Source organism: Protopterus annectens, chromosome 2.part1, assembly GCF_019279795.1.
Source record: "Protopterus annectens isolate FY-2018-M chromosome 2.part1, PAN1.0, whole genome shotgun sequence".
NCBI lineage: Eukaryota > Metazoa > Chordata > Ceratodontiformes > Protopteridae > Protopterus > Protopterus annectens.
In genome coordinates this window covers 455,197,563-455,207,812 of record NC_056729.1, presented here as the reverse complement: position 1 = coordinate 455,207,812, position 10,250 = coordinate 455,197,563, and the positions used below count along the sequence as shown (strand labels likewise).

At 41.0% G+C, this 10,250-nt stretch overlaps 1 non-coding gene across 1 annotated transcript; it reads right to left on the bottom strand.

The window, feature by feature from the left end:
* Window positions 1-186: 186 nt before the first annotated feature.
* Window positions 187-322, bottom strand: LOC122795152. The gene has a single exon (XR_006363760.1). It is a non-coding gene; the product is annotated as a U4 spliceosomal RNA (small nuclear RNA).
* Window positions 323-10,250: the final 9,928 nt, after the last annotated feature.

The following is a 10,250-nucleotide window of genomic DNA, read 5'->3' as shown; positions in this document are numbered from 1 at the left end:
TTTTACACCAATATTTACATACGGAAAATGAGAAATGAACAATATGTCATAAAAAATAAGTGCACTTCAATCATCTGTTCTCAAAAATTGAAGTATCAACTTCTAAAAAACACAACATGCTGTCATAAAAAAATATGTAAAAATACCAAATTTGTCTCCAAAGCCTAATTTTTACAATACACAAAGTCTCCTCATAGATGGTAAAACATTGCCAAGTCTGTCATAAAACAGACTTAAAGCGGTATTGGGTAAAGTTTTCAAATAACAATAATCAAGCCTCAGTAAACCTTCATTGGCTATGATACTACCACTGTGCAAAGCTAAGAAAGCTTACTGGGGCTCATACTTCCCAATATTGCACAGACTTTGACAGCTTTTGGAGACTTTCCTGATGCATTCTGGGATCAAATATGCAAATAATGTCAAGTCTTTTCAACAAGGTTTGCCATGCTTTTTCCTTTGTAAATTTTAACACTCATTTTACTAAAGTGACATATCGTTCTAAAAGATAAGAATGACACAATAGGTTTTTCACATTATATAACACTGCATTTCTATATTTTAGCCATGTTTTCAAAATATCTCATAACATAGAAAAGGTACAGAAAATCTTTAATTCATAATGCTTATGAGAATTCATAGACACTCTCACAAAAAACATTAACTACTGCACAATAGCTTAGCATTAACTTTACAAATAAGATTTTTTTAAAGCACAAGAAGAGACTTTTTAGAAGATGCTCTTCTGATAGTATCTTTTTTACTTTGTACGTTAATTAAGCAGATCATCACTGCTATTATGCAATGCTTCTACTGTCTTAGGTATCTGATTATTCTTAGTCAACTCTTATTTTACTATCTAACTCAAAAGTCTGCATCAGATCTGTGGAAAGTTGATTTTTTTCCCTGTCTAATTTGCACTACTACAAATATATTATAGCTTCCATCCTTGGAAGTCTTTTAATGACTGTATCTATGTTATAAGATATTCAGAAATCATGGAATGTTATGAATAATTCTATGAGCACATCTGTACTATAGCTAGTGCAAAAGTTTTCTTGCCTTTTTCCATAAAGTCTGAAGCAAGGATTCAACTTTGTCCCAACTTTGCCAACAAGGGGCTTTGAGCTACTTACCATTTAGGGAAATTAATTAGACAACTTTTGAATTAAAAATATCTCGATCTGTAAACTTGGACAGTACCTGCTTAATTACTCCTAAAACTGATCCATACCATTTGTACTCCATCAATAATCATGTTTAAGGGCCATGAGTCATCTCTCAGCAAACCTATATCTATCATGTTTTTGTGAGTTACAGTATACCTAATGAAATTTAATTGATATTTTTCTTTGGGCTACAAAATATCAATTCTATTTTGATGTGCCTCCTTTCTTCTGTACGTCTCTCTCTAATGCAGCAACCTCACAGTGATGCCATTTGTGAATTCTCATAGGTTTTCAATACCTATTTACTTTATAACACCAACAGGATATTACCTCAGGCAACAGACAGCAACCCGACAAATTCCAAGCAATATATCTTTTCAGGAACTATGAGTTTACTGAAAGCTACGCTTACTCAGAAACATGGGTTCTGCAAATTATTGTACAACAAAAGGTGCATAGGAGACAATGATAAATTTTGTTTTAAAGATCATTCTGATTTCATTCGGTGCAGTTTTCAGAACTGCATCTATTGTAGGCAGCTTTTTTTCATCACACACTAAACAATGCAGAAATATTGTCTTTCTCCCTGAAAAGTAGGAAAGGCTGACAAAGAATAAAGTGTAAAATAACTCTAATTTTTGACATTCCTTCTTTTGCTTTTTGGAAAGGGGTAATTACAGCTTACACCACCAAAGTGAAACGCAGGATATTTTTTTAAAACAAAAACAATGTACCGTAATATTTTCAAATGGGAGGGTGAAATCTTCACTCTACTCAGTTCACATTCATATTGCTAAAGAATCTTTTCTCAAGGTTTTCAATTTCAGTAACGAAACTTTAATTTTATTTTTTTACCATATTTTAAATGTTGTACAAAGCGTTCCACAGTTTCTTGCAATATTTGCAGAAATAATTTGAACTTAATTTTAAGCTTTAATTTTCAGAATGATGGAAGTTTTAAATATCTGCCACAATGGTATTGTTCATTTCAAAAATGTGGTTTGCCGGATGTAAGCTCATTATACATCTCATTTCAGGTGCACATAGAGATATAATGTCAAAATGAAACCTTGTGTAACAATGCAGACACAACTGAGTAAATAACATAGGGCCAGATTCAGGAAGCCTCCGTGTAAGAGTTATAACTCTTACACGGAGGCTGCAGTTAAACTGTGTGATGTCAGCATGTCATGCATATGCATGAGGTGCATGAGGCATGCTGAATCACACCAGTAACTCTTACACGGTCCGTGTAAGAGTAGAGCGTGTCTGTAGGCTAAGCTCTGCAAGTGGACACGCCGGAAAACTAGAATGGCTGAAAGTAAACAGCCACGAGAAAGGCCATGAAAATGTGAATAAACACACTATACAACACATGCCCGACTGGCCATCAGTGTATAAAGTGAAGAGATGTCATAAAAGTAAATGAAAACCTTTTTTTTTTTTGTTAAACCCGTAAATGTTTGCTACTGTGTGCTGGGTGTGCTACTAGCGCAATCACAGTTAGCAGTCAGTGGAAAAGGATATAAGAACTAAATATGCAAAGTAAGCCAAGAAATAATAGCTTAGTGGTAGAGTACCCGCCCTATGAGTAGGCAGGCAGGGTTCGAGCCCCTACAACAACCTTTTTTATTTTTGTAAATAAGCACTAAAAAGCCCCCAGACAGTATTGTACAAATGTAAATGTATTCCCTTTTGTAAAATGGAATGAAACAGAGCATATATTTTGAAGTAACATAAGAATAAAAATAGTCAGAAATGTACTGATAGCTAAGCTGCCGTGAGACAGAGTGCCCGTGGCCGAGTAGTGTTTAAAAGGCTGCAAACTGCGTGCCCGTTGCCAAGCAGCGGGTAAACAGGCTGAAACTGTGTGCAATTAGCTGAACATGTGTGTCACTAGCCAATTAAGATTTATCCCAGCGCACACCGTTTGCGCTCCCACAAGCTAACTGCCAGTGCGCATCGTTACCTCCGCAAACGAGCGCAGAACAGGTTTAAAGTGCTTAAAAGTGCTTTTGGCATGTTTGATTGACAGGTCTTCAACTCATGTCTGTCAGGAAAAGCAAAAAGCAGTTGCCAGATTCGAACACAGGATACCATGCACTAGAGTCAAGGAACTAAACCACCAAGCCATGACAGCAATACCTAGAAAAGCAGAAATAGCATATATATGGGATAAAACCCAGAATGGAGCATGAGAAAGCATTTTCAGTGAAGTAGATACAATTCCAAAACGGCCAATCAGAGAGAAATGTGCGAAAAGCGGCATATATAAGCCCCATAAGCGGGAATACACAGCATAACTGATTGTAGAACAGACTTGCAGTCAGCATGAGTGGAGTAGGTGAGGGACGTTGCTTTCGAGCACAGCGTTGGGGCGTTGAGGAGTCCAGATACATGGTCTGGCTCCTTGTCCATAATCACGAGGCCCAACTCATGCAGGGCCAGGTCTCATGGGGAGTATATAGGGCTGAGGCGTGGGACCAGTTGGCTCGTGAGCTGACCAGTGCTACTGGCATTCCACGCACTGGTGAGCAGGTCCGTCACCACCATGCGGACCTGAAGACATGCAAGCAGGACCAATTGAACCGTTGGATCCAGGAGGCCCGGCAAATGCCCAACGCCCACTACTGAGTAAGTCACATTTTACCCATGTATGTAAGGATTTCAACCAGCTGATACCATGGAGATGTGTAGTCCAATATTATTCCCTTTGTATTACAGCTGCAGGTGTCCGCTCTGCGAATGTCGAGATGCACGCCAGAAGGCTGGTGCGGCTGCGCCACCATGCAGGTTAGTAACCCCACCCAGTACTTGTAAATAAATATTATTATGTACCATGTATCAGAACAGTGCAGTGTATTGATTAAAAGTAATATAATGTGCAAGCAGGAATTGAACGTCTGCAGGTATGGCTGCAACAAGTTCATCAGTATGCAAGTGTAACTGGAAATATAATTGATAGAATTAAACAGTGCTGTAATACAGATGTCCCATCATTAATTAAATATACTGTAACCTGCAGTATAGTCTCAAGAGTACAGCTTCAGAATCTGAGGTAGTCACATGTCAGATATATCCCCTGTTGAAATGCTGAATCATGACAGAAGTGAGGCTGTTGGAAAGTGTTTGAATCACCACAGGTCTAATATGTGAACAAAGCCTAGAAGTACCAACCTGAACTGTGAAGTTGCAGAATGTATGAGAGTGACAGAAATGCTCATGTATGAATAAATAAAGTAGTAATAACCCCTGAATATATAAGCCTCAGTGTGTTTTACAGAACTAAATGCATGTGGGAAGTACAAATTAACATCCCAAACTGATTTCAGTGTGTCTGAATCTGAATGTCTAGCTCAAAATCTGTATATGGTGATAACAGTAAACAATTTGCAGATAGAATGAATGATTATCTGACAGACTAAACAGCCATAGTTGTCCCCTGTCCTGTCATCAAAGTGTAGCAGGATGATGTATCTGATCAAATTCAAAATAAGTAGGATAGTGATGTATGTGTAACAGGTGTAGCATGACAGTCAAATAAAGATTATTTTGAAACATCAGCCTCAACTTAATTGTGTATCTATGATAAATGTGAATTAATGTTTAACATATGAATGTGTCATCACTTTCTATCCCCACCCAACCCTGTAATTCCATATAACAACATCCACTAAATAATGGTATGTGAACATTTCATTAATCATGGACATTTGTCCGTTCCAAACATATATGCATGTCTGTTCGTGCATGTGCCCTGTTCATACCTGCAAATACGATGGCCTGTTGCCATTAATCAACCCTGCATGTCGTTTGACTGTGTTTTGCTGTTCAAATAATGCATGTGATATTGATATGCCCCTTGTTCAATGGTGTCCATATCTGGGTGTTTGTTTGATGGGAATACCAATGCATGCTGTTACAACTAATCTGAATGGAATAAAATGCCACTAACCCAAACTAACATAACTACTCACAAACCTAGAACGCTTGGGAAGGCAGGTCCCAGCGGACCCACCTCTCCCACCTCAGCTGGTGACTGCACCTGGCACTAGTGCCCAGGCGGACCCCCTCCGGTGGCCCTGTGCCACCTTCGGGTGGAAGCGCTGCAGGGGATGGGGCCCGTCCCCTCTGCAAGTGTGGCGGAGGGGTTCGCCCACTCACCCTCCGCGGTGTCCGGTCTGTGGTGCGTAGGGAGATCCAAGACACTGTTCTTGGACCCCTACGCCAGCTCGAGGCTCGTGTGGCACAGCTAACGGCCCTGGCCGTTGCCCCGCCTACACAGCCCCGTCCTGGGCTGTGAAGGAACAGTGGCAACTGCCTATGGGTGGGGATATCAGTTCCACTGTTGCCATCTGTGGGCTCGTGCATCTTGGATATCCCAACCTCCGTCCCCGTCAATTGTGTAACCCCCCCACGTGTGTCATACACCGTCCCTGTATGCGTCTTGTCTGTCTTGTCTGTTAACCTACCCAACCTACCTCCCCAGCTTTACCGACTTCCTTCACCTGTCATACCACTCTCACCTGTAAAAAAAAAAAAAAAAGGGCACTCTGTCCCACAAAAAAATTACGCCCCATACATAGCTGTCCATGTCGCAGACATGTCCGCTGGACATCTAAACTGTTAATTACAATTGGCTGTACAACAAATATTAATGTTGTCCTGACACCTCTCTCAGAGGTGGAAGGTTTCAAATGTCTCACCAAAATACATAGAAATATACAGCTGTTGCTGCAAAAGACATGGGCATCTATGGGCCTTACCTACACCCTTCCTGCAAATCCCACGCTTCTTTCCCTACTGTCTTACCCTCTTTGTGACCCCTTTTCACCACTTTCCTGTCACCCCTTTTTCTTTTCTTTCAAAGAAAATAGCGCGGGTGTGCGCTTGTGTTAGCGGAGCTCACCGTCAGTGCGCATGCGTGAGCTCCGCGCAAACGAGCGCAGACCTGGTTTAAAGTGCTTAAAAGTGCCTTTATGGCACTTTGATTGACAGGTCCTGTACTCAGTTCCAAAGTTTGCTAAGAAAAATAAATTCCCACTGTCAGTCTCGAACCCAGTACCTTGGTAACATTAGTCCGTATGACCTACCACTAAGCCATGCCTGCTTTACAAGAACACACTGCTAAAATAAATATAACATGTAATAGTAGGAATCAGTATAAAGGTAATATAGGAGATGTACTATCCAAAGCATGTTTGGTAGAGTTTTAATGGCCAAATTACTGGATTCCCATACTAGTTCAGTGTGAGCAGAAACAGCACTGCTACCTGTTAGCTTGTACATAATAATGTAAGGTAATGTACATATGTGAAGGTATGTATATCTACACATACATATATATAAATATATATTAATACATATGAAATATAATCGTAGGTCTCAGTAGCCATACACACTCACTACAGGAAAAAGTTAACATAATTGCTGCAACCTGAATCTGCAACACAGCCTGACCCCTGTGTGACCTACTTACCCTTCTAACTGCTTACAGGTGGCCTCAACACTTTGATTGACAGGTCCTGTACTCAGTTTGAAAGTTTGCAAAGTAAAAAATTCCCACTGTCAGTCTTGAAACCAGGACCTAGGTAACATCAGTCTGTTTGACCTACCACGAAGCCATGCCTGCTTTGGAAGAGCACACTGCTAAAATAAATATAACATGTAATAGTAGGAATCAGTATAAAGGCAATATAGGAGATGTACTATCCAAAGCATGTTTGGTAGAGTTTTAATGGCCAAATTACTGGATTCCCATACTAGTTCAGTGTGAGCAGAAACAGCCCTGCTACCTGTTAGCTTGTACATAATAATGTAAGGTAATGTACATATGTGAAGGTATGTATATCAACACATACATATATATAAATATATATTAATACATATGAAATATAATCGTAGGTCTCAGTAGCCATACACACTCACTACAGGAAACAGTGAAGATATATGCAGCAACCAGAATCTGCAACACAGCCTGGCTCCTGTGAGACCTACTAAGCCCTTTAACTGCTTAAAGGTGCCTCTAGCACTGTGATTGATAGGCCCTATACTCAACTCAAAAGCAGAATATGAGCATACTAGTAGGCCCTACCACAAGACCATTGTAACACTAGTCTGTATGACCTACCACTAAGCCATGACTCTCATACAGGAATATAGTGCTAAATAAGTGGAACATGTAATAGTAGGAATGAAGATAAAGGCAATATAGTATGTCTACTACCCAAAGCATGTCAGGCAGACTTTTATAGTCCCAATTACTGGATTCCCATACTAGAGTAGTGTTAATGGAAACAGCCCTGCTAATTGTTAGCTTGTACCCAATAATGTCAGCTAATGTACATATATGAAAGTATGTATATGTACACAGATATATATATATATATATTCATATAGCAATACATATGACATATAGTTGTAGGTGTCAGTATGCATACACACTCACTACAGGGAACAGGCAAGATAAATGCAGCAACCTGAATCTACAACACAGCATGAAGCATGGGAGATGTACTAACCTTCACACTCACAGAACACTGTCAACAGCATACCAGCATGGTCCACGCCCTACAATCTGAAAGGGCAACGCCTATCTCACATACCCTTTTATAGCAGTGTCCTGAAATCACAGTGAGACATGCAATTAGAACACACCCAGCTGCTTGCAATTAGCAAATGCTGCCTTACAATTGGTGCAGAGGCCATCACATGGATCTATGCAGATACCTACAAAAGTATTCAGTACCCACACTCCACTCATGCAATACAGTCATTGCACTAACCGAATGAGAGAGAGAGAGAGAGACAGGCAGGAAGAGAAAACAAAATATACTGACAGCCAGCAGCAAAACAGCAGCAGCAGCAGCAGCAACAGCAGCAAAATACAAGCAGCACGACTGACTCACCAAAAGCTGCCACAAACACAGGTAATGCAAAGTAGCAGGTTAATCCTGTGTATACTGTGACACCTCCAAATGTATCACAGTTCACTATCAATAGGTATGTCCATGAGATAGGTTGTGTGTAGATAGTCATGAAATATAAACATATGTAATATTGTTGTACATGTGGGCCATAACTAACACTTCCATAGCTTAGAACACAAGGCCAGTTGTGCATATGATGCAGTAGTTCCCAGGGTCAGTAGAGGTTCCTCCTCATTGGTGTGGGACCACTGTGTATGTATGGCACTGTTCAGGTACATATCCTGTAGTATGGCCATGGATTAATATCAGTCTGTCATGTGGTGCTATGTCCTCCAGGGGTGAATGTAGCACACATCCAGGGATACCATTCCGTAACAGTGATGATATGTGTTCTGCAATGATGAGGGTGGCTCTCACCTGGACATGTGAGAGGATAGGGAGGTTACAGTCATCTGGGATAACTAATAACACGTGTGTAGGACAATGGGGGGGGGGGGTACCTGCACCTAAACTGTCTGCAAAATTGTTGGCAATATCTGTGAATTTGGTGAATGTGAAGCATCTTAACACTGCAGACAACAGATGCCTTCCCGTCATGTGAATCTACCCTGTACTGCTGCCCCTCACAAACACACATACACACACATGTCAATTGGTGTTACCAGTGGCCGGCTTGGGCATATCTAACCCACACCCTGTGCATATGATGACACTGTGCCACCTCCTGCATACTACAACATCGGTGCAGGTAAAGGTAAACACGTTGCTGATGCACAGGGTGACTACATAGATGTGTATAAGTAGTAACATGTTGGTAACTGTTGTGTGTTGCAGTATAAATGTGTGTATATCCCATCAGTCCTGCTGCAGTAACTGTATGAATGTCCTCAATTGTTATCTGCACCCATACTACTTAACAAAGTGTACCTGCTGCACACCATCACATGCTAACATTGACTATGGCAATGTGCATCTTGTGCTGTTATGTAGATTCAGCTACATGTATCTGTTCTGTCACACATGCATTTATACACACCCTGCTACCCACACACATGCACACGCTCACCTGCCATTCCCATTAGTTATCACCCTACATGAGTAGCTGTTGATACATGACAGGTACACATTTCAGAAGTGCACTATGTTGTTTACTACTGGCATCCCCTTCTCTACCTGTACTCACAGGGTGCAGGCAACCTCATCATTTGGAAGATGTAATGTGCATCAGGTACTGTAGTACCCTGATTGCCACAGCAAACATGCTTCCCATACGGAAATGCACACACAGACACATCCCACATCCACACACTTGCCACATTCAGGCTTCAGAACACTATCTAGGTATATTCGGTACATGTGCATGTTCAAGTAGCATGTAACACTATACTGAGTACTGGCACTTAGTTGTCTGTAGTCATGTTGTCTGTATAGAATAAAAGAAATGTTTTATTATCCCACTCCGTTTTGTGGACATTACTTGAACAAGTGTTACCTTACATGTGTTATCAGTACCAACACCTTCTGTTTTGTAGTTTTGTTTGTATAGGGTGCTATCAACATCACTGCTTGTTAAGGGTAATGACCACCCTGCAGTGCATAGCCCCATGTGGCAAAAGCCACATCCCACCCCATCATTGTGCACACACACTAACCCCACCAACAGTAAAACACATACTTTCCATTTGCAAGGTTCAAACCCACACCTAACTGTGCAATGACAGTAGAAACAGACACATTAGCAGAGTGTGCTATTTGCAGTAGTTGGAGAAACGTTTACTAATGCTGTACTTAGAGGGTGCTGACATCATCTGTGTGTAGGAGGAGGGATGTGCACCCTGTAGTGTGTTCTCCCAGTTGGCAAAAGGCAGTTAACCCTCCCAGCATAGTGCACACACATAAACCACACTCATACATTCCCTTTGCAGGATTCAAACCCCCACCTAACTACGTTATGACACTGAAGAAAGACACATTAGCAGAGCGCTATGCAAATTACTGGAGGACTTTACTACAGGTGATATAGTTATACAGTCCTGACATCATCACTATTTCAAAAGGGGGATCTGCATCCTGTACGATACTGTCACGGTTGCTAATAGGGACATTTCCCACACACACACATCGATGTGTTGGAGGTTTGCATATGTGGGGA